Source organism: Daphnia pulex, chromosome 7 (genome assembly GCF_021134715.1).
Source record: "Daphnia pulex isolate KAP4 chromosome 7, ASM2113471v1".
NCBI lineage: Eukaryota > Metazoa > Arthropoda > Branchiopoda > Diplostraca > Daphniidae > Daphnia > Daphnia pulex.
Window position 1 is genome coordinate 4,381,206 of NC_060023.1, and position 19,394 is coordinate 4,400,599.

A 19,394-nucleotide genomic window follows, 5' to 3' on the forward strand; every position below is an offset into this window, starting at 1 on the left:
TCTTGTGCTTCCTTTTGGCGTTGTTCCGCGTCAACTCGCGCGTGTGATGGAGGGTCCCCATTAGTTGATGGGAGGTCATCGGCGCGGCTCATTAAATAGTCGGTCACTTCATCAGCTAAACCATCCACGGCCCCACTATAACGAAGAAATTGGTCATGTGGAGTGACTCCATCTTCCTCGTTAAGTAGCTCGATGATCCGGTCGTTAAGGGGGCCAGTTTCTCCAAGGTGAGCTCTAGCTTCGTTGAGCAACTTTTCTGCTTCCCGGCGAGATTGCTTGTTGCTGATAACGCGACGGATACGAGTGCAGCAGCCGGTAATCTTTGCACGGATCAGCTTCTGTTTCCCTTTGCACTGGTCAAGGGTGAGAGTGGTGATATCTTCTCCCGGCATCTTGTTATCGGCAAACAATCTTCAATTCAAAGGATCTGCCTGAAGGCAGCGAATCAAATCTGCACAAGCAGCGAATGAAGTCTGCACAGCAGCGAATGAGGTCTACCCACGCAGCGAATGAGGTCTGCACGGCAGCGAATGAGGTCTGCACAGCAGCAAGTGAGGTCTGCACAGCAGCGAGTGAAGTCTATACAACAGCGAATCTTCAGAATCTGCCAAAGGCAGCAAGTCCATTCTGCAAAGCAGCGAATGAGGTCTGCACGGCAGCGAATGAGGTCTGCACAGCAGTGAGTGAAGTCTGCACAGCAGCGAATCTTCAGAATTTGCCAAAGGCAGCAAGTTCGGTCTGCAAAGCAGCGAATGAGGTCTGCACGGCAGATTATGAGGTCTGCACAGCAGCGAGTGAAGTCTGCACAGCAGCGAATCTTCAGAATTTGCCAAAGGCAGCGAATGACGTCTACACGGCAGCGAATGAGGTCTGCACAACAGCGAATCTTCAGAATCTGCCAAAGGCAGCAAGTCAGGTCTACAAAGCAGCGAATGAAGTCTGCAAAGCAGCGAATCTAATCCGGAGGTTCACTGGAAGCTCCGGTTCGAAGGACCAGATGTTACTGCAATCGTCATAAGAGACTAGTAAACTGTAGTCAGAAACCCAGCTAGGTCGTAGAATTTCTATTGTCTAACAACTTCCATCAATCCTATGTACAAAATATGTTATTATGAGTGTAAAGTTGAATGTGAGCAAATAATACCTGGAAAACCAGTCTTCGATGAGGGTCAAACACAGAACTTGAATGTGGTTCGAGGTGAACACACTTACACACATACATGCATCAAAGGCACACAATCTGGAAAAGGAAGACAAGTTGACCATGAGCTTCATGCACTATACAAATGACCGAATACCTTGATAGAGTGTGCGTCAGATGACGACTTGTCAATATGAAATGTGTCACTGAGAGTTTACGAATATACATCAAGGGCACCAGAGCCAATCATTCAAATAGAAGCAAATATCTAAAGTTACAATAAATGGGAATCAGTATGGGTTAATGGGCACCAAGACAATTTACGATACCTGTCAGGTTACACGTCAATCAGAAGAAGAGGAATCAAACTGCATATTCACAATGAGAACGACATTGCCTGACAGGAGGGAGGGAAAATAGACTAAACAGTAGACGCAGACAAGTGGCGCCAGAACGCGTATTACAATAAAAATAATAATCTTGATGATGCTGCTAGATGGCCACTCATGCCGTGCCTTTCGCGGATCCACTCGCACTATGGTGATAGCTACATCGGTGGTTATGAGGATTTACTGCTAAGATACACATAAGTGATATTCCTATATTTTATCTTTTTACTTTGTATGTAATGAGTGCTAGGATGATAGACTGCATAGTTGTAAAATTATCTCTAGTGATGTAACATTACCATTTTGCAGTAATCAAGTCAAAACTTCAGTGGTTATTGTTGCGTTAAAAAAGCGCCAGTTTTGACTGCTTTTCGTTGGGATGACACCAGACGGATAGCCAAACAAATACAACTTGGTAGTGGCACCCTTTTAAGTGTACAGACTAGCTAGTTAGCGTGTAAGATTCCTACCGCTCTTCTTCCATTACACATTTTACATAGCAGTACACAAGTCCAGATATTGGCTTTTATCGAGAAAGTACAATAGGAAATGAAATTCTATACTCGGTTTAAAGTTGTAAAATTCTATGGAAACGTCAATAACATAAAGATGGCAAAAAAAGGAAATGCAATTCCATACTCAGATTAAAGTAGAAAAATTGTTGACACCCAGGATCGAACTGAGGACCTTCAGCGTTAAAGGCCGACGTGATAACCACTAAACTATGGAAAGGTCGAATTTCATAAAGATGGCAAAAAGTTTATTTCGCCAAAATCACCATAACATGTTTATGTCCCCCAAATATATAATAAGGATATAGCTGACTTGACCTGAAAGCCACACGATGACTTAATAGGCATCAATTATCGACATTTCGTTTCGTGAAATATCAGAGAAAAGAAATCTAATTTTTAAAAAATATCAATCGATATTTCAGAGTCAGAAACTCTTAATTAAAATGGAGGAATAATACAAATACGCGGTAAAATGTAAAAATATCGGGGGTATAGCTCAGTGGAAGAGCATTCGACTGCAGATCTGCAGACTGCAGAACCCCACTCTTGACAAAACCTTCCTTTCAAGTTTTATTCTTTTTACTTACATACGTGTCGCAATCGTTAAAAGTCACTCAAAGCAAACGAATTTATATTAAGGGGTTGTAACTCAGTGGTAGAGTGTTCGCTTTGCATGCGAAAAGCCCGGAGTTCATACCTCCGCAACTCAATAGTACACACACTTTCATTTTGAAATAAAAGACCATTGTCAGGTCTGCCAACAGAATGAAACCACATTCCACATTCGTACGAATATCTCGTGAAAAGTGTAAATACCCAGTGATCAAACAAGTACTTGCAAAACGATAGGGCATAATATTTCTTATCGTTCTTTTTCTTCTACTGGTAGAAACCGGCTTTTGTCGTCCCAGCGGTATTTTCTGACGGCCATTCGGTTGTGGCACTGTCGATTAAACCTGCCATGATCCTCGAAAATTGAACAGAAAAGCATATAATTGCCATTAATTATTGATATTTTGCCCTGTCATAGTTACAATTACGTGCTCTTTTCAATACACCTAGTTTACGCCACATTGCAATATAAGTAGTCATTGCGATAAAAATGTCAAGATGGCCGAGTGGTTAAGGCGCCAGACTTAAAATACAAAATCAAATAATAGATTAATAGGTAATCTTGTTAAATCCGTTATTTGGCATTCTGGTCTTCGAGAAAGGCGTGGGTTCGAACCCCACTCTTGACAAAACCTTCCTTTCAAGTTTTATTCTTTTTACTTACATACGTGTCGCAATCGTTAAAAGTCACTCAAAGCAAACGAATTAATATTAAGGGGTTGTAACTCAGTGGTAGAGTGTTCGCTTTGCATGCGAAAAGCCCGGAGTTCAATCCTCCGCAACTCCATAGTACAAACACTTTCATTTTGAAAAAAAAGACCATTGTCAGGTCTGCCAACAGAATGAAACCACATTCCACATTCTTACGAATATCTCGTGAAAAGTGTAAATACCCAGTTTTCAAACAAGTACTTGCAAAACGATAGGGCATAATCTTTCTTATCGTTCTTTTTCTTCTACTGGTAGAAACCGGCTTTTGTCGTCCCAGTGGTATTTTCTGACGGCCATTCGGTTGTGGCACTGTCGATTAAACCTGCAATGATCCTCTAAAATTGAACAGAAAAGCATACAATTGCCATTAATTATTGATATTTTTCCCTGTCATTGTTACAATTGTGTGCTCTTCTCAATACACCTAGTTTACGCCACATTGCAATATAAGTAGTCATTGCGTTAACAATGTCAAGATTGCCGAATGGTTAAGGCGTCAGACTTAAGATTCTAATTCAAATAATAGATTAATAGGTAATCTTGTAAAATCCGTTACTTGGCATTCTGGTCTTCGAAAAAGGCGTGGGTTCGAACCCCACTCTTGACAAAACCTTCCTTTCAAGTTTTATTCTTTTTACTTAAAATCTTCTTCTCCATTGAAAACACATACGTGTCGCAATCGTGAAAAGTCACTCAAAGCAAACGAACAATTTTTAAGGGGTTGTAACTCAGAGGTAGAGTGCTCGCTTCGCATGTGAGAAGACCGGAGTTCAATCCTCCGCAGCTCCAAGGTTTTACAAATAATCGAGTGTTAAAAAGCAAGTATTGAGAACATACTGGTAGTCTCGATTTTCATGGGGTTGTAACTCAGTGGTAGAGTGTTTGCTTTGCATGCGAAAAGCCCGGAGTTCAATCCTCCGCAACTCCATACTATAATCACTTTCATTTTGAAAAAAAAGACCATTGTAAGTCTGCCAACAGAATGAAACTACATTCCACATTCTTACGAATATCTCGTGAAAAGTGTAAATACCCAGTGATCAAACAAGTACTTGCAAAAGGATAGGGCATAATCTTTCTTATCCTTCCTTTTTTCTACTGGTAGAAACCGGCTTTTGTCGTCCCAGCGGTATTTTCTGACGGCCATTCGGTTGTGGCACTGTCGATTAAACCTGCCATGATCCTCGAAAATTGAACAGAAAAGCATATAATTGCCAATAATTATTGATATTTTGCCCTGTCATAGTTACAATTGCGTGCTCTTTTCAATACACCTAGTTTACGCCACATTGCAATATAAGTAGTCATTGCGATAACAATGTCAAGATGGCCGAGTGGTTAAGGCGCCAGACTTAAGATACAAAATCAAATAATAGATTAATAGGTAATCTTGTTAAATCCGTTATTTGGCATTCTGGTCTTCGAGAAAGGCGTGGGTTCGAACCCCACTCTTGACAAAACCTTCCTTTCAAGTTTTATTCTTTTTACTTACATACGTGTCGCAATCGTTAAAAGTCACTCAAAGCAAACGAATTAATATTAAGGGGTTGTAACTCAGTGGTAGAGTGTTCGCTTTGCATGCGAAAAGCCCGGAGTCCAATCCTCCGCAACTCCATAGTATAAACACTTTCATTTTGAAAAAAAAGGCCATTGTCAGGTCTGCCAACAGAATGAAACCACATTCAACATTCTTACGAATATCTCGTGAAAAGTGTAAATACCCAGTGATCAAACAAGTACTTGCAAAACGATAGGGCATAATCTTTCTTATCCTTCCTTTCTTCTACTGGTAGAAACCGGCTTTTGTCGTCCCAGCGGTATTTTCTGACGGCCATTCGGTTGTGGCACTGTCGATTAAACCTGCCATGATCCTCGAAAATTGAACAGAAAAGCATATAATTGCCATTAATTATTGATATTTTGCCCTGTCATAGTTACAATTACGTGCTCTTTTCAATACACCTAGTTTACGCCACATTGCAATATAAGTAGTCATTGCGATAAAAATGTCAAGATGGCCGAGTGGTTAAGGCGCCAGACTTAAAATACAAAATCAAATAATAGATTAATAGGTAATCTTGTTAAATCCGTTATTTGGCATTCTGGTCTTCGAGAAAGGCGTGGGTTCGAACCCCACTCTTGACAAAACCTTCCTTTCAAGTTTTATTCTTTTTACTTACATACGTGTCGCAATCGTTAAAAGTCACTCAAAGCAAACGAATTAATATTAAGGGGTTGTAACTCAGTGGTAGAGTGTTCGCTTTGCATGCGAAAAGCCCGGAGTTCAATCCTCCGCAACTCCATAGTACAAACACTTTCATTTTGAAAAAAAAGACCATTGTCAGGTCTGCCAACAGAATGAAACCACATTCCACATTCTTACGAATATCTCGTGAAAAGTGTAAATACCCAGTGATCAAACAAGTACTTGCAAAACGATAGGGCATAATCTTTCTTATCGTTCTTTTTCTTCTACTGGTAGAAACCGGCTTTTGTCGTCCCAGTGGTATTTTCTGACGGCCATTCGGTTGTGGCACTGTCGATTAAACCTGCAATGATCCTCTAAAATTGAACAGAAAAGCATACAATTGCCATTAATTATTGATATTTTTCCCTGTCATTGTTACAATTGTGTGCTCTTCTCAATACACCTAGTTTACGCCACATTGCAATATAAGTAGTCATTGCGTTAACAATGTCAAGATTGCCGAATGGTTAAGGCGTCAGACTTAAGATTCTAATTCAAATAATAGATTAATAGGTAATCTTGTAAAATCCGTTACTTGGCATTCTGGTCTTCGAAAAAGGCGTGGGTTCGAACCCCACTCTTGACAAAACCTTCCTTTCAAGTTTTATTCTTTTTACTTAAAATCTTCTTCTCCATTGAAAACACATACGTGTCGCAATCGTGAAAAGTCACTCAAAGCAAACGAACAATTGTTAAGGGGTTGTAACTCAGAGGTAGAGTGCTCGCTTCGCATGTGAGAAGACCGGAGTTCAATCCTCCGCAACTCCAAGCTCTTGCAAATAATCGAGTGTTAAAAAGCAAGTATCAGGAACATACTGGTAGAATCGATTTTCAAGGGGTTGTAACTCAGTGGTAGAGTGATCGCTTTGTATGCGAAAAGCTTGGAGTTCAATCATCCGCAACTCGATACTATAATCACTTTCATTTTGATAAAAGGACCATTGTCAGGTCTGCCAACAGAATGAAACTACATTCCACATTCCTACGAATATCTCGTGAAAAGTGTAAATACCCAGTGATCAAACAAGTACCTTGCAAAACGATAGGGCATAATCTTTCTTATCGTTCTTTTTCTTCTACTGGTAGAAATCGGCTTTTGTCGTGCCAGCGGAATTTTCTGACGGCCATTCGGTTGTGGCACTGTCGATTAAACCTGCAATGATCCTCTAAAATTGAACAGAAAAGCATATAATTGCCATTAATTATTGATATTTTTCCCTGTCATTGTTACAATTGTGTGCTCTTCTCAATACACCTAGTTTACGCCACATTGCAATATAAGTAGTCATTGCGTTAACAATGTCAAGATTGCCGAATGGTTAAGGCGCCAGACTTAAGATTCTAATTCAAATAATAGATTAATAGGTAATCTTGTAAAATCCGTTACTTGGCATTCTGGTCTTCAAAGAAGGCGTGGGTTCGAACCCCACTCTTGACAAAACCTTCCTTTCAAGTTTTATTCTTTTTACTTAAAATCTTTTTCTCCATTGAAAACACATACGTGTCGCAATCGTGAAAAGTCTATCAAAGCAAACGAACAATTTTTAAGGGGTTGTAACTCAGAGGTAGAGTGCTCGCTTCGCATGTGAGAAGACCGGAGTTCAATCCTCCGCAGCTCCAAGGTTTTACAAATAATCGAGTGTTAAAAAGCAAGTATTGAGAACATACTGGTAGTCTCGATTTTCATGGGGTTGTAACTCAGTGGTAGAGTGTTTGCTTTGCATGCGAAAAGCCCGGAGTTCAATCCTCCGCAACTCCATACTATAATCACTTTCATTTTGAAAAAAAAGACCATTGTAAGTCTGCCAACAGAATGAAACTACATTCCACATTCTTACGAATATCTCGTGAAAAGTGTAAATACCCAGTGATCAAACAAGTACTTGCAAAAGGATAGGGCATAATCTTTCTTATCCTTCCTTTTTTCTACTGGTAGAAACCGGCTTTTGTCGTCCCAGCGGTATTTTCTGACGGCCATTCGGTTGTGGCACTGTCGATTAAACCTGCCATGATCCTCGAAAATTGAACAGAAAAGCATATAATTGCCAATAATTATTGATATTTTGCCCTGTCATAGTTACAATTGCGTGCTCTTTTCAATACACCTAGTTTACGCCACATTGCAATATAAGTAGTCATTGCGATAACAATGTCAAGATGGCCGAGTGGTTAAGGCGCCAGACTTAAGATACAAAATCAAATAATAGATTAATAGGTAATCTTGTTAAATCCGTTATTTGGCATTCTGGTCTTCGAGAAAGGCGTGGGTTCGAACCCCACTCTTGACAAAACCTTCCTTTCAAGTTTTATTCTTTTTACTTACATACGTGTCGCAATCGTTAAAAGTCACTCAAAGCAAACGAATTAATATTAAGGGGTTGTAACTCAGTGGTAGAGTGTTCGCTTTGCATGCGAAAAGCCCGGAGTCCAATCCTCCGCAACTCCATAGTATAAACACTTTCATTTTGAAAAAAAAGACCATTGTCAGGTCTGCCAACAGAATGAAACCACATTCCACATTCTTACGAATATCTCGTGAAAAGTGTAAATACCCAGTGATCAAACAAGTACTTGCAAAACGATAGGGCATAATCTTTCTTATCCTTCCTTTCTTCTACTGGTAGAAACCGGCTTTTGTCGTCCCAGCGGTATTTTCTGACGGCCATTCGGTTGTGGCACTGTCGATTAAACCTGCCATGATCCTCGAAAATTGAACATAAAAGCATATAATTGCCATTAATTATTGATATTTTGCCCTGTCATAGTTACAATTGCGTGCTCTTTTCAATACACCTAGTTTACGCCACATTGCAATATAAGTAGTCATTGCGATAACAATGTCAAGATGGCCGAGTGGTTAAGGCGCCAGACTTAAGATACAAAATCAAATAATAGATTAATAGGTAATCTTGTTAAATCCGTTATTTGGCATTCTGGTCTTCGAGAAAGGCGTGGGTTCGAACCCCACTCTTGACAAAACCTTCCTTTCAAGTTTTATTCTTTTTACTTACATACGTGTCGCAATCGTTAAAAGTCACTCAAAGCAAACGAATTAATATTAAGGGGTTGTAACTCAGTGGTAGAGTGTTCGCTTTGCATGCGAAAAGCCCGGAGTCCAATCCTCCGCAACTCCATAGTATAAACACTTTCATTTTGAAAAAAAAGGCCATTGTCAGGTCTGCCAACAGAATGAAACCACATTCAACATTCTTACGAATATCTCGTGAAAAGTGTAAATACCCAGTGATCAAACAAGTACTTGCAAAACGATAGGGCATAATCTTTCTTATCCTTCCTTTCTTCTACTGGTAGAAACCGGCTTTTGTCGTCCCAGCGGTATTTTCTGACGGCCATTCGGTTGTGGCACTGTCGATTAAACCTGCCATGATCCTCGAAAATTGAACAGAAAAGCATATAATTGCCATTAATTATTGATATTTTGCCCTGTCATAGTTACAATTACGTGCTCTTTTCAATACACCTAGTTTACGCCACATTGCAATATAAGTAGTCATTGCGATAAAAATGTCAAGATGGCCGAGTGGTTAAGGCGCCAGACTTAAAATACAAAATCAAATAATAGATTAATAGGTAATCTTGTTAAATCCGTTATTTGGCATTCTGGTCTTCGAGAAAGGCGTGGGTTCGAACCCCACTCTTGACAAAACCTTCCTTTCAAGTTTTATTCTTTTTACTTACATACGTGTCGCAATCGTTAAAAGTCACTCAAAGCAAACGAATTAATATTAAGGGGTTGTAACTCAGTGGTAGAGTGTTCGCTTTGCATGCGAAAAGCCCGGAGTTCAATCCTCCGCAACTCCATAGTACAAACACTTTCATTTTGAAAAAAAAAGACCATTGTCAGGTCTGCCAACAGAATGAAACCACATTCCACATTCTTACGAATATCTCGTGAAAAGTGTAAATACCCAGTGATCAAACAAGTACTTGCAAAACGATAGGGCATAATCTTTCTTATCGTTCTTTTTCTTCTACTGGTAGAAACCGGCTTTTGTCGTCCCAGTGGTATTTTCTGACGGCCATTCGGTTGTGGCACTGTCGATTAAACCTGCAATGATCCTCTAAAATTGAACAGAAAAGCATACAATTGCCATTAATTATTGATATTTTTCCCTGTCATTGTTACAATTGTGTGCTCTTCTCAATACACCTAGTTTACGCCACATTGCAATATAAGTAGTCATTGCGTTAACAATGTCAAGATTGCCGAATGGTTAAGGCGTCAGACTTAAGATTCTAATTCAAATAATAGATTAATAGGTAATCTTGTAAAATCCGTTACTTGGCATTCTGGTCTTCGAAAAAGGCGTGGGTTCGAACCCCACTCTTGACAAAACCTTCCTTTCAAGTTTTATTCTTTTTACTTAAAATCTTCTTCTCCATTGAAAACACATACGTGTCGCAATCGTGAAAAGTCACTCAAAGCAAACGAACAATTGTTAAGGGGTTGTAACTCAGAGGTAGAGTGCTCGCTTCGCATGTGAGAAGACCGGAGTTCAATCCTCCGCAACTCCAAGCTCTTGCAAATAATCTAGTGTTAAAAAGCAAGTATCAGGAACATACTGGTAGAATCGATTTTCAAGGGGTTGTAACTCAGTGGTAGAGTGATCGCTTTGTATGCGAAAAGCTTGGAGTTCAATCATCCGCAACTCGATACTATAATCACTTTCATTTTGATAAAAGGACCATTGTCAGGTCTGCCAACAGAATGAAACTACATTCCACATTCCTACGAATATCTCGTGAAAAGTGTAAATACCCAGTGATCAAACAAGTACCTTGCAAAACGATAGGGCATAATCTTTCTTATCGTTCTTTTTCTTCTACTGGTAGAAATCGGCTTTTGTCGTGCCAGCGGAATTTTCTGACGGCCATTCGGTTGTGGCACTGTCGATTAAACCTGCAATGATCCTCTAAAATTGAACAGAAAAGCATATAATTGCCATTAATTATTGATATTTTTCCCTGTCATTGTTACAATTGTGTGCTCTTCTCAATACACCTAGTTTACGCCACATTGCAATATAAGTAGTCATTGCGTTAACAATGTCAAGATTGCCGAATGGTTAAGGCGCCAGACTTAAGATTCTAATTCAAATAATAGATTAATAGGTAATCTTGTAAAATCCGTTACTTGGCATTCTGGTCTTCAAAGAAGGCGTGGGTTCGAACCCCACTCTTGACAAAACCTTCCTTTCAAGTTTTATTCTTTTTACTTAAAATCTTTTTTTCCATTGAAAACACATACGTGTCGCAATCGTGAAAAGTCACTCAAAGCAAACGAACAATTTTTAAGGGGTTGTAACTCAGAGGTAGAGTGCTCGCTTCTCATGTGAGAAGACCGGAGTTCAATCCTCCGCAGCTCCAAGGTTTTGCAAATAATCGAGTGTTAAAAAGCAAGTATTGAGAACATACTGGTAGTCTCGATTTTCAAGGGGTTGTAACTCAGTGGTAGAGTGTTTGCTTTGCATGCGAAAAGCCCGGAATTCAATCCTCCGCAATTCCATACTATAATCACTTTCATTTTGAAAAAAAAGACCATTGTAAGTCTGCCAACAGAATGAAACTACATTCCACATTCTTACGAATATCTCGTGAAAAGTGTAAATACCCAGTGATCAAACAAGTACTTGCAAAAGGATAGGGCATAATCTTTCTTATCCTTCCTTTTTTCTACTGGTAGAAACCGGCTTTTGTCGTCCCAGCGGTATTTTCTGACGGCCATTCGGTTGTGGCACTGTCGATTAAACCTGCCATGATCCTCGAAAATTGAACAGAAAAGCATACAATTGCCAATAATTATTGATATTTTGCCCTGTCATAGTTACAATTGCGTGCTCTTTTCAATACACCTAGTTTACGCCACATTGCAATATAAGTAGTCATTGCGATAACAATGTCAAGATGGCCGAGTGGTTAAGGCGCCAGACTTAAGATACAAAATCAAATAAAAGATTAATAGGTAATCTTGTTAAATCCGTTATTTGGCATTCTGGTCTTCGAGAAAGGCGTGGGTTCGAACCCCACTCTTGACAAAACCTTCCTTTCAAGTTTTATTCTTTTTACTTACATACGTGTCGCAATCGTTAAAAGTCACTCAAAGCAAACGAATTAATATTAAGGGGTTGTAACTCAGTGGTAGAGTGTTCGCTTTGCATGCGAAAAGCCCGGAGTCCAATCCTCAACAACTCCATAGTATAAACACTTTCATTTTGAAAAAAAAGACCATTGTCAGGTCTGCCAACAGAATGAAACCACATTCCACATTCTTACGAATATCTCGTGAAAAGTGTAAATACCCAGTGATCAAACAAGTACTTGCAAAACGATAGGGCATAATCTTTCTTATCCTTCCTTTCTTCTACTGGTAGAAACCGGCTTTTGTCGTCCCAGCGGTATTTTCTGACGGCCATTCGGTTGTGGCACTGTCGATTAAACCTGCCATGATCCTCGAAAATTGAACAGAAAAGCATATAATTGCCATTAATTATTGATATTTTGCCCTGTCATAGTTACAATTGCGTGCTCTTTTCAATACACCTAGTTTACGCCACATTGCAATATAAGTAGTCATTGCGATAACAATGTCAAGATGGCCGAGTGGTTAAGGCGCCAGACTTAAGATACAAAATCAAATAATAGATTAATAGGTAATCTTGTTAAATTCGTTATTTGGCATTCTGGTCTTCGAGAAAGGCGTGGGTTCGAACCCCACTCTTGACAAAACCTTCCTTTCAAGTTTTATTCTTTTTACTTACATACGTGTCGCAATCGTTAAAAGTCACTCAAAGCAAACGAATTAATATTAAGGGGTTGTAACTCAGTGGTAGAGTGTTCGCTTTGCATGCGAAAAGCCCGGAGTCCAATCCTCAACAACTCCATAGTATAAACACTTTCATTTTGAAAAAAAAGACCATTGTCAGGTCTGCCAACAGAATGAAACCACATTCCACATTCTTACGAATATCTCGTGAAAAGTGTAAATACCCAGTGATCAAACAAGTACTTGCAAAACGATAGGGCATAATCTTTCTTATCCTTCCTTTCTTCTACTGGTAGAAACCGGCTTTTGTCGTCCCAGCGGTATTTTCTGACGGCCATTCGGTTGTGGCACTGTCGATTAAACCTGCCATGATCCTCGAAAATTGAACAGAAAAGCATATAATTGCCATTAATTATTGATATTTTGCCCTGTCATAGTTACAATTGCGTGCTCTTTTCAATACACCTAGTTTACGCCACATTGCAATATAAGTAGTCATTGCGATAACAATGTCAAGATTGCCGAATGGTTAAGGCGTCAGACTTAAGATTCTAATTCAAATAATAGATTAATAGGTAATCTTGTAAAATCCGTTACTTGGCATTCTGGTCTTCGAAAAAGGCGTGGGTTCGAACCCCACTCTTGACAAAACCTTCCTTTCAAGTTTTATTCTTTTTACTTAAAATCTTCTTCTCCATTGAAAACACATACGTGTCGCAATCGTGAAAAGTCACTCAAAGCAAACGAACAATTGTTAAGGGGTTGTAACTCAGAGGTAGAGTGCTCGCTTCGCATGTGAGAAGACCGGAGTTCAATCCTCCGCAACTCCAAGCTCTTGCAAATAATCTAGTGTTAAAAAGCAAGTATCAGGAACATACTAGTAGAATCGATTTTCAAGGGGTTGTAACTCAGTGGTAGAGTGATCGCTTTGTATGCGAAAAGCTTGGAGTTCAATCATCCGCAACTCGATACTATAATCACTTTCATTTTGATAAAAGGACCATTGTCAGGTCTGCCAACAGAATGAAACTACATTCCACATTCCTACGAATATCTCGTGAAAAGTGTAAATACCCAGTGATCAAACAAGTACCTTGCAAAACGATAGGGCATAATCTTTCTTATCGTTCTTTTTCTTCTACTGGTAGAAATCGGCTTTTGTCGTGCCAGCGGAATTTTCTGACGGCCATTCGGTTGTGGCAATGTCGATTAAACCTGCAATGATCCTCTAAAATTGAACAGAAAAGCATATAATTGCCATTAATTATTGATATTTTTCCCTGTCATTGTTACAATTGTGTGCTCTTCTCAATACACCTAGTTTACGCCACATTGCAATATAAGTAGTCATTGCGTTAACAATGTCAAGATTGCCGAATGGTTAAGGCGCCAGACTTAAGATTCTAATTCAAATAATAGATTAATAGGTAATCTTGTAAAATCCGTTACTTGGCATTCTGGTCTTCAAAGAAGGCGTGGGTTCGAACCCCACTCTTGACAAAACCTTCCTTTCAAGTTTTATTCTTTTTACTTAAAATCTTTTTCTCCATTGAAAACACATACGTGTCGCAATCGTGAAAAGTCACTCAAAGCAAACGAACAATTTTTAAGGGGTTGTAACTCAGAGGTAGAGTGCTCGCTTCGCATGTGAGAAGACCGGAGTTCAATCCTCCGCAGCTCCAAGGTTTTGCAAATAATCGAGTGTTAAAAAGCAAGTATCAGGAACATACTGGTAGAATCGATTTACAAGGGGTTGTAACTCAGTGGTAGAGTGTTTGCTTTGCATGCGAAAAGCCCGGAGTTCAATCCTCCGCAACTCCATACTATAATCACTTTCATTTTGAAAAAAAAGACCATTGTAAGTCTGCCAACAGAATGAAACTACATTCCACATTCTTACGAATATCTCGTGAAAAGTGTAAATACCCAGTGATCAAACAAGTACTTGCAAAAGGATAGGGCATAATCTTTCTTATCCTTCCTTTTTTCTACTGGTAGAAACCGGCTTTTGTCGTCCCAGCGGTATTTTCTGACGGCCATTCGGTTGTGGCACTGTCGATTAAACCTGCCATGATCCTCGAAAATTGAACAGAAAAGCATATAATTGCCATTTATTATTGATATTTTGCCCTGTCATAGTTACAATTGCGTGCTCTTTTCAATACACCTAGTTTACGCCACATTGCAATATAAGTAGTCATTGCGATAACAATGTCAAGATGGCCGAGTGGTTAAGGCGCCAGACTTAAGATACAAAATCAAATAATAGATTAATAGGTAATCTTGTGAAATCCGTTATTTGGCATTCTGGTCTTCGAGAAAGGCGTGGGTTCGAACCCCACTCTTGACAAAACCTTCCTTTCAAGTTTTATTCTTTTTACTTACATACGTGTCGCAATCGTTAAAAGTCACTCAAAGCAAACGAATTAATATTAAGGGGTTGTAACTCAGTGGTAGAGTGTTCGCTTTGCATGCGAAAAGCCCGGAGTTCAATCCTCCGCAACTCCATAGTACAAACACTTTCATTTTGAAAAAAAAGACCATTGTCAGGTCTGCCAACAGAATGAAACCACATTCCACATTCGTACGAATATCTCGTGAAAAGTGTAAATACCCAGTGATCAAACAAGTACTTGCAAAACGATAGGGCATAATATTTCTTATCGTTCTTTTTCTTCTACTGGTAGAAACCGGCTTTTTTCGTCCCAGTGGTATTTTCTGACGGCCATTCGGTTGTGGCACTGTCGATTAAACCTGCAATGGTCCTCTAAAATTGAACAGAAAAGCATACAATTGCCATTAATTATTGATATTTTTCCCTGTCATTGTTACAATTGTGTGCTCTTCTCAATACACCTAGTTTACGCCACATTGCAATACAAGATTCCTTCGGTAATATCCTTCGGTAATTTTTTTAAACGTTAAAGAGACAGAAAATAAAGGTTATGGTAGATTAATACATACTTTAACGTTTGGAAAATTCTGTTTCCCTTTATTCTCTTTCATAATTGATTCTTTATAACTAATTGACTAATAATCTGTTAATATAATGAGTGGTGCGACTTAGGTGTGGCGGAGGCTTCGGCCCGCCACCCCACGTCGCACTTCATGTTTAGATTAAGTTTTAGCAACATTTATTACTATAGTAACATGGAATTGGAAAAATTATTAGTTACATATTAACTATAAAGAAATGGATGTGCTCTTATAGCAGTTAGATTAAACCACCGCTGAAAAAATCTTAATTCAGGCATATAACCTAAGTGTTTTACGACCGGTTCCAAAATCGATACCGATGGTAGCGTCGCTAGCGATATTACCATAGCTTTACTTCGTCTTTCGTTACATTGTTTGGTGTACACACCAACCTGACCACGCTTTCCCTTAAATCTTATGTCAATGTTGGTCTAATGGTTAGCAACCCTGGCTGCCACTGGTATGGTTCTGAGTTCGAATCTCGATAAAGCCATTTAGGAAATTTAAATTTGTAACTTTTGAAAAATTACACTTAACAAGCAATCCAACACTCAACCGCACCAAATCCATGGACCCCACTTTTTTTTCCCATTCCGCTATGGACGCTAGGAACGCGAGGGAGAGTAATAAAAAATGGCAACTAGGCTTGGTGGGAAACTGGTCAAAATTACACTTTACTAGATTGGGAATAACTCGGTCAATCTAATTCGGAATGTAAATTCCTTTTGGATTGGTATTAAGGGATGGCCAAGCAAACTTTTGGTTGAATTTGTTTTTTTTTTAAGGTTAGCATTTACCCAAAAAGCGATGCCAAAGACCCCCTAAAATTGTTAAAATTTGAAAAAACTCAAACTTTAACATTAAATATCTCCCGAACAGCAGGGAATATTTAAATTCTGCAAAAACAGGTGAATCCGAACAAAAAAACTGGATATGCCTGAAATATTTCAGATGTCTTGGTCCCATAGGGGAATGGGAAAAAAAAGTGGGGTCCATGGATTTGGTGCGGTTGAGTGGTGGATTGCTTGTTAAAAAACTTTCGGAGGTAAATGGAAGTGGAAGATCGGTGGTAACTCTTCACGACCGCTAAAAGATCTTGATGACTGTGGAGAGGACAAGGGAAGAAGAGAGAGATGGCCAGAGCTTCAAAATGAGTATGTTCAAACATTTTTAAAATGTTCCTCAACTTCTTGGTTGATGACTAACTGTTAAAAACAAGGGGAATAGAAATTTTACTTTATCAAAAAATTTATTAAAATCAAGATCATCATTTATTAAAAACAGTTAACAAAAAGAGGCAATAATAAGAACAATAAAGACGAAATCGAACAAGAACAATAAAAATAAAATCAAATATCATCAAAATATCAATATCATATCATCAAAACTTGTCTTGGTAGGGAAGATTCAAACTTGTTTTCTTTTTGTTAACACTGCTGAGCACTCACTGCACTGGCAGTTGGAAGGTTAAGCAAACAAAAGCGAATTCACTGCCTAGGATTCGGCAACCAGCTAGGTAACAAGTACGCAAATTAAATTTTTAAAACAGTAATGAAAACAAATGAAACCCCGTTACGACATGTATCAAATTTTGACAGAATTACGTACAAAATTTGGTGACGATTGGTCATTCAGGGAAGAAACGTATAAAGGATAACTAAATGGACATTAAACCCTCTGAATTTCACTACTATCTACTACTACCCTACCAACTATACCCCACACCCTATATTGTTAAGGACCTTCGTATATAAATATACCTCAGGGATAAATCGATATTTCAGAGTCAGTTACTCTTAATTAAAATAGGGGAATAATACAAAAACGAGGTAAAATGTAAAAATATCGGTGGTATAGCTCAGTGGAAGAGCATTCGACTGCAGATCGAAATGTTCCCGGTTCAACCCCGGATGCTCCCTATTAAGTTGAATCTAATACAGGGAATGAACTATTATTGGGTTTATTCAGTTAAATTGTTTCATTGTTGTGTTTATTGAATTTGAAAATCAGCTCAATAAAAATATTTCTACGTATCAGCCTGACTTTTGAAAGTTTGAAAGAAATTCTCATCAGCTTATGGAAACTGATCTGCGTTAAAGCTGTTCAAGAAGTATTATTTAATAACACACAGTTTCTTCACTCAAATAACTGAAATATCTGACGTGGCCTCCTGTTCAATAAGAACTCAATTATTAACCAAATGATTCTTTGTTTGCGCATCCTGTGTGAAACAAAAATTAAAAGATAAGGTTTTTTTTGCAAAATTAATACCTTATAATCCAGAATGTCGAAGGTAAACTCATACAAACATTTATGGTGGTATAGCTCAGTGGTAGAGCATTCGACTGCAGATCGAAATGTCCCAAGTTCAACCCTGGATGCCCCCTTATAAAACGGATGTTCATCATTGAGATGTTTTAAAATGAAATAACTTGCGGTTTTCTGCATGCTTACCTGTTTATATGGAAACTTTTGTATCATTTATTTAAAGATTTCCATCAAATATATAGTGACAAAACAATAATCACACCATAGAATTATCACTGTATCAGTAGCAGATTTGCGCACAATATAGAAAGAACCTGCCAGGTACGATTATCTCAGCGAAAAATGTAAAACCCCGGTCGTGTGTACAATTGCAATTAATACTTAAGAGTCTCATGCTGTTCCGACTGAGCTAGCCAGGCTCATACAAATCAACGTTGTAATCCAATACTATCTAATATGTCATGGTAAAATGCACTTGGATTATCGCTCGCACTATGGTGATAACTACATCGGTGGTTATGAGGATTTACTGCTAAGATACACATAAGTGATATTCCTATATTTTATCTTTTTACTTTGTATGTAATGAGTGCTAGGATGATAGACTGCATAGTTGTAAAATTATCTCTAGTGATGTAGCATTACAATTTTGCAGTAATCAAGTCAAAACTTCAGCGGTTATTGTTGCGTTAAAAAAGCGCCAGTTTTGACTGCTTTTCGTTGGGATGACACCAGACGGATAGCCAAACAAATACAACTTGGTAGTGGCACCCTCTTAAGTGTACAGACTAGCTAGTTAGCGTGTAAGATTCCTACCGCTCTTCTACCATTACACATTTTACATAGCAGTACACAAGTCCAGATATTGGCTATTATCAAGAAAGTACAAAAGGAAATGAAATTCCATACTCGGATTAAAGTTGAAAAATTGTTTCCACCCAGGATCGAACTGAGGATCTTCAGCGTATAAAGCCGACGTGATAACCACTACACTATGGAAACGTCAATCTTATAAAGATGGCAAAAAATTTATTTCGCCAAAATCACCATAACATGTTTATGTCCCCCAAATATATAATAAGGATATAGCTGACTTGACCTGAAAGCCACACGATGACTTAATAGGCATCAATTATCAACATTTCGTTTCGTGAAATATCAGAGAAAAGAAATCTAATTTTTAAAAAATATCAATCGATATTTCAGAGTCAGAATCTCTTAATTAAAATGGAAGAATAATACAAATACGCGGTAAAATGTAAAAATATAGGGGGTATAGCTCAGTGGAAGAGCATTCGACTGCAGATCGAAATGTCCCCGGTTCAACCCCGGATGCCCCCTATTAAGTTGAATCTAATACAGGGAATGAACTATTATTGGGTTTATTCAGTTAAATTGTTTCATTGTTGTGTTTATTGAATTTGAAAATCAGCTCACTAAAAATATTTCTACGTATCAGCCTGACTTTTGAAAGTTTGAAAGAAATTCTCATCAGCTTATGGAAACTGATCTGCGTTAAAGCTGTTCAAGAAGTATTATTTAATAACACACAGTTTCTTCACTCAAATAACTGAAATATCTGACGTGGCCTCCTGTTCAATAGAAACTCAATTATTAACCAAATGATTCTTTGTTTGCGCATCCTGTGTGAAACAAAAATTAAAAGATAAGGTTTTTTTCGCAAAATTAATACCTTATAATCCAGAATGTCGAAGGTAAACTCATACAAACATTTATGGGGGTATAGCTC

The 19,394-nt window shown here is 38.5% G+C and overlaps 1 long non-coding RNA gene and 33 other non-coding genes across 34 annotated transcripts; 32 read left to right on the top strand and 2 right to left on the bottom strand.

The window, feature by feature from the left end:
• Positions 1–101: 101 nt before the first annotated feature.
• LOC124197816 lies at positions 102–1,533 on the bottom strand. The gene is made up of 4 exons (XR_006876345.1): positions 1,471–1,533; positions 1,299–1,409; positions 1,145–1,240; positions 102–1,090 (listed from the first exon to the last, which is right to left on the bottom strand). It is a non-coding gene; the product is annotated as an uncharacterized LOC124197816 (long non-coding RNA).
• A 1,616-nt stretch (positions 1,534–3,149) lies between these two features.
• Trnal-uaa lies at positions 3,150–3,286 on the top strand. The gene is made up of 2 exons: positions 3,150–3,186; positions 3,242–3,286. It is a non-coding gene; the product is annotated as a tRNA-Leu (tRNA).
• An 86-nt stretch (positions 3,287–3,372) lies between these two features.
• Trnaa-ugc lies at positions 3,373–3,444 on the top strand. The gene has a single exon. It is a non-coding gene; the product is annotated as a tRNA-Ala (tRNA).
• Positions 3,445–3,838: 394 nt separating this feature from the next.
• Trnal-uaa lies at positions 3,839–3,975 on the top strand. The gene is made up of 2 exons: positions 3,839–3,875; positions 3,931–3,975. It is a non-coding gene; the product is annotated as a tRNA-Leu (tRNA).
• A 110-nt stretch (positions 3,976–4,085) lies between these two features.
• On the top strand, positions 4,086–4,157 carry Trnaa-cgc. Its single transcript has one exon. It is a non-coding gene; the product is annotated as a tRNA-Ala (tRNA).
• Positions 4,158–4,224: 67 nt separating this feature from the next.
• Trnaa-ugc lies at positions 4,225–4,296 on the top strand. Its single transcript has one exon. It is a non-coding gene; the product is annotated as a tRNA-Ala (tRNA).
• Positions 4,297–4,688: 392 nt separating this feature from the next.
• Positions 4,689–4,825, top strand: Trnal-uaa. The gene is made up of 2 exons: positions 4,689–4,725; positions 4,781–4,825. It is a non-coding gene; the product is annotated as a tRNA-Leu (tRNA).
• Positions 4,826–4,911: 86 nt separating this feature from the next.
• Positions 4,912–4,983, top strand: Trnaa-ugc. Its single transcript has one exon. It is a non-coding gene; the product is annotated as a tRNA-Ala (tRNA).
• Positions 4,984–5,376: 393 nt separating this feature from the next.
• Positions 5,377–5,513, top strand: Trnal-uaa. The gene is made up of 2 exons: positions 5,377–5,413; positions 5,469–5,513. It is a non-coding gene; the product is annotated as a tRNA-Leu (tRNA).
• An 86-nt stretch (positions 5,514–5,599) lies between these two features.
• Positions 5,600–5,671, top strand: Trnaa-ugc. Its single transcript has one exon. It is a non-coding gene; the product is annotated as a tRNA-Ala (tRNA).
• Positions 5,672–6,065: 394 nt separating this feature from the next.
• On the top strand, positions 6,066–6,202 carry Trnal-uaa. The gene is made up of 2 exons: positions 6,066–6,102; positions 6,158–6,202. It is a non-coding gene; the product is annotated as a tRNA-Leu (tRNA).
• A 110-nt stretch (positions 6,203–6,312) lies between these two features.
• Trnaa-cgc lies at positions 6,313–6,384 on the top strand. The gene has a single exon. It is a non-coding gene; the product is annotated as a tRNA-Ala (tRNA).
• Positions 6,385–6,917: 533 nt separating this feature from the next.
• On the top strand, positions 6,918–7,054 carry Trnal-uaa. Its single transcript has 2 exons — positions 6,918–6,954; positions 7,010–7,054. It is a non-coding gene; the product is annotated as a tRNA-Leu (tRNA).
• A 110-nt stretch (positions 7,055–7,164) lies between these two features.
• Trnaa-cgc lies at positions 7,165–7,236 on the top strand. The gene has a single exon. It is a non-coding gene; the product is annotated as a tRNA-Ala (tRNA).
• Positions 7,237–7,303: 67 nt separating this feature from the next.
• Trnaa-ugc lies at positions 7,304–7,375 on the top strand. The gene has a single exon. It is a non-coding gene; the product is annotated as a tRNA-Ala (tRNA).
• Positions 7,376–7,767: 392 nt separating this feature from the next.
• Positions 7,768–7,904, top strand: Trnal-uaa. The gene is made up of 2 exons: positions 7,768–7,804; positions 7,860–7,904. It is a non-coding gene; the product is annotated as a tRNA-Leu (tRNA).
• Positions 7,905–7,990: 86 nt separating this feature from the next.
• Trnaa-ugc lies at positions 7,991–8,062 on the top strand. Its single transcript has one exon. It is a non-coding gene; the product is annotated as a tRNA-Ala (tRNA).
• Positions 8,063–8,455: 393 nt separating this feature from the next.
• On the top strand, positions 8,456–8,592 carry Trnal-uaa. The gene is made up of 2 exons: positions 8,456–8,492; positions 8,548–8,592. It is a non-coding gene; the product is annotated as a tRNA-Leu (tRNA).
• An 86-nt stretch (positions 8,593–8,678) lies between these two features.
• On the top strand, positions 8,679–8,750 carry Trnaa-ugc. The gene has a single exon. It is a non-coding gene; the product is annotated as a tRNA-Ala (tRNA).
• Positions 8,751–9,143: 393 nt separating this feature from the next.
• Trnal-uaa lies at positions 9,144–9,280 on the top strand. Its single transcript has 2 exons — positions 9,144–9,180; positions 9,236–9,280. It is a non-coding gene; the product is annotated as a tRNA-Leu (tRNA).
• An 86-nt stretch (positions 9,281–9,366) lies between these two features.
• On the top strand, positions 9,367–9,438 carry Trnaa-ugc. Its single transcript has one exon. It is a non-coding gene; the product is annotated as a tRNA-Ala (tRNA).
• Positions 9,439–9,833: 395 nt separating this feature from the next.
• Trnal-uaa lies at positions 9,834–9,970 on the top strand. The gene is made up of 2 exons: positions 9,834–9,870; positions 9,926–9,970. It is a non-coding gene; the product is annotated as a tRNA-Leu (tRNA).
• Positions 9,971–10,080: 110 nt separating this feature from the next.
• Positions 10,081–10,152, top strand: Trnaa-cgc. The gene has a single exon. It is a non-coding gene; the product is annotated as a tRNA-Ala (tRNA).
• A 533-nt stretch (positions 10,153–10,685) lies between these two features.
• On the top strand, positions 10,686–10,822 carry Trnal-uaa. Its single transcript has 2 exons — positions 10,686–10,722; positions 10,778–10,822. It is a non-coding gene; the product is annotated as a tRNA-Leu (tRNA).
• A 713-nt stretch (positions 10,823–11,535) lies between these two features.
• Trnal-uaa lies at positions 11,536–11,672 on the top strand. Its single transcript has 2 exons — positions 11,536–11,572; positions 11,628–11,672. It is a non-coding gene; the product is annotated as a tRNA-Leu (tRNA).
• A 551-nt stretch (positions 11,673–12,223) lies between these two features.
• On the top strand, positions 12,224–12,360 carry Trnal-uaa. The gene is made up of 2 exons: positions 12,224–12,260; positions 12,316–12,360. It is a non-coding gene; the product is annotated as a tRNA-Leu (tRNA).
• A 551-nt stretch (positions 12,361–12,911) lies between these two features.
• On the top strand, positions 12,912–13,048 carry Trnal-uaa. Its single transcript has 2 exons — positions 12,912–12,948; positions 13,004–13,048. It is a non-coding gene; the product is annotated as a tRNA-Leu (tRNA).
• A 110-nt stretch (positions 13,049–13,158) lies between these two features.
• Positions 13,159–13,230, top strand: Trnaa-cgc. Its single transcript has one exon. It is a non-coding gene; the product is annotated as a tRNA-Ala (tRNA).
• Positions 13,231–13,763: 533 nt separating this feature from the next.
• Positions 13,764–13,900, top strand: Trnal-uaa. Its single transcript has 2 exons — positions 13,764–13,800; positions 13,856–13,900. It is a non-coding gene; the product is annotated as a tRNA-Leu (tRNA).
• Positions 13,901–14,010: 110 nt separating this feature from the next.
• On the top strand, positions 14,011–14,082 carry Trnaa-cgc. Its single transcript has one exon. It is a non-coding gene; the product is annotated as a tRNA-Ala (tRNA).
• A 67-nt stretch (positions 14,083–14,149) lies between these two features.
• On the top strand, positions 14,150–14,221 carry Trnaa-ugc. The gene has a single exon. It is a non-coding gene; the product is annotated as a tRNA-Ala (tRNA).
• Positions 14,222–14,613: 392 nt separating this feature from the next.
• On the top strand, positions 14,614–14,750 carry Trnal-uaa. The gene is made up of 2 exons: positions 14,614–14,650; positions 14,706–14,750. It is a non-coding gene; the product is annotated as a tRNA-Leu (tRNA).
• Positions 14,751–14,836: 86 nt separating this feature from the next.
• On the top strand, positions 14,837–14,908 carry Trnaa-ugc. The gene has a single exon. It is a non-coding gene; the product is annotated as a tRNA-Ala (tRNA).
• A 3,665-nt stretch (positions 14,909–18,573) lies between these two features.
• On the bottom strand, positions 18,574–18,646 carry Trnai-uau. The gene has a single exon. It is a non-coding gene; the product is annotated as a tRNA-Ile (tRNA).
• Positions 18,647–19,394: the final 748 nt, after the last annotated feature.